Consider the following 1,678-nt stretch of genomic DNA (forward strand, 5'->3'; position numbering starts at 1 on the left):
CAGCAACCAATGAGGGTAGCAGATTAAGAAGCCGCAAATGGTTATGTACTAGAGAGTTGGTGGCAGTGGAAATGGGAAACAAGTGTAAACAATAGTGGCAGCAGGTAGTGACAGGTATGAACAATGGTGGCAGCAGGTAGTGATAGATGTAATCACCATTTCAAAACTTTTGAACGAAGTTTTATACAACAATGAGGCAGCTTTAAAAAAAAAATTGGTTTGCTTTGGATAAAATAATTTAAGGCAAAGACACTTAATTTGTTTTTAACTTACGATAAAAAGACTTGCCCACCTTCTTTAAAACAAAATTTGGATAAAATAAGTTTGGCACGACTGAAATATTACCGTGGCACTTGAAGTTGCAATAAAAGGACAATTTCAAAATTTTGTTTAAAAATTTCGGAAAGGGAATTTGCCAATCCAAACTTTGGTTATGAGCTAAATTTGATCGAAATTTTCTACTCAAAAGATGAGTTAATAGCTGGTCAATGCCCAAGCGATTGCTATAGTCCTTGCTCTGCCGTAGACAGGGACTAATAAAAGCAGAGCACTATTATTAATATTTTTATTTTTATTGTACTCACTTAGCCAAGTTTTTGTGGGGCACGATTTCGCAGGTATTACAACACTCAAATGTTGACGGATAAGAGTGATGTGTATAGCTTTGGAGTAGTCTTGCTGGAGATCATATGCGGTAGAGAACCCATTGATGTAAAACTACCGGTAGATGAAGTAAACATCATTCGTTGGGTAAGGAATCATATCATTAGTCGTCTGAAATATCAATCAAATTATATTATGTGACATTAGAGTCTAACAATAAGTTTATTACAGGTGACATTGTATGTAGCCGACATGGATGAAAATGGTGGGAGAATAGCCGAAATTATAGACAAGAGATTGGAGGGTAGTTACGATCTGAAATCCATCATTCGCGTTGCGAAAGTAGCGATGAGATGTGTTGAGGCTAAACCGTCTTTAAGGCCGAGCGTGAGTGAAGTAGTGAGAGAGCTCAAAAAGGCTATGAAAATTCATTAGTTTTATGACTTAATGAGTTTCATTTACTAGGTTAATGAGATTTAAAACTTAACCGGCACTTAAATTTTTATTTATTATATAGGAATTAAATTTTTACAAATTTTATTATAAGTATTTATATTTATTTTTAGAATTTTATAAATTTTTAGTATTTAATATTATATATTTATATAAATTTTCAAAATTTAATTATATATTTATGTTATCATTCTACAGGGGCTCATGTTCCAACCTAAATTATCGAAAAATTAACATAGAACACCAGCAATGCCATAAGGTTGAAGCAGTAGCCTACTTAAATTTATATTTTGGCAAAATTGTATTTGAACTACAGGTCTACTTACATATGGAAATATTATAATAAAAAATTACCAAGACGTACTCAAAGCCCATCAACAAAAAATGTAAATTGATGAATTATATATACTCGAAGAAATTCCAAATGTATCCGATAAATAAAACCATATTTCTTAGACACTCAGAAGCCTGTGGATGTCAACATAATATTCAAAAGACCTAGCATTCTCTCTGCTAGTGAAAATGTCCAGTATCGATGAATTTCACGAAGTATGCAAATTTTCAACCAGAAATTTACACATGTTTTGTCAAGGGCTATTTATATAACATAACCCAAAACTTT

At 32.4% G+C, this 1,678-nt stretch overlaps 1 pseudogene across 1 annotated transcript; it reads left to right on the forward strand.

Annotated features, from left to right (window-relative positions):
• The first annotated feature begins 609 nt into the window (after positions 1–609).
• Positions 610–1,038, forward strand: LOC149258459 (protein CYTOSOLIC ABA RECEPTOR KINASE 10 pseudogene; annotated as a pseudogene). The gene is made up of 2 exons (XR_016257320.1): positions 610–750; positions 835–1,038. The product of XR_016257320.1 is annotated as a protein CYTOSOLIC ABA RECEPTOR KINASE 10 pseudogene (transcript).
• Positions 1,039–1,678: the final 640 nt, after the last annotated feature.

This window comes from Pinus tabuliformis, chromosome 6 (genome assembly GCF_031772625.1).
Source record: "Pinus tabuliformis cultivar Carrire ecotype Pingquan chromosome 6, CPIR1, whole genome shotgun sequence".
Classification (NCBI taxonomy): domain Eukaryota; kingdom Viridiplantae; phylum Streptophyta; class Pinopsida; order Pinales; family Pinaceae; genus Pinus; species Pinus tabuliformis.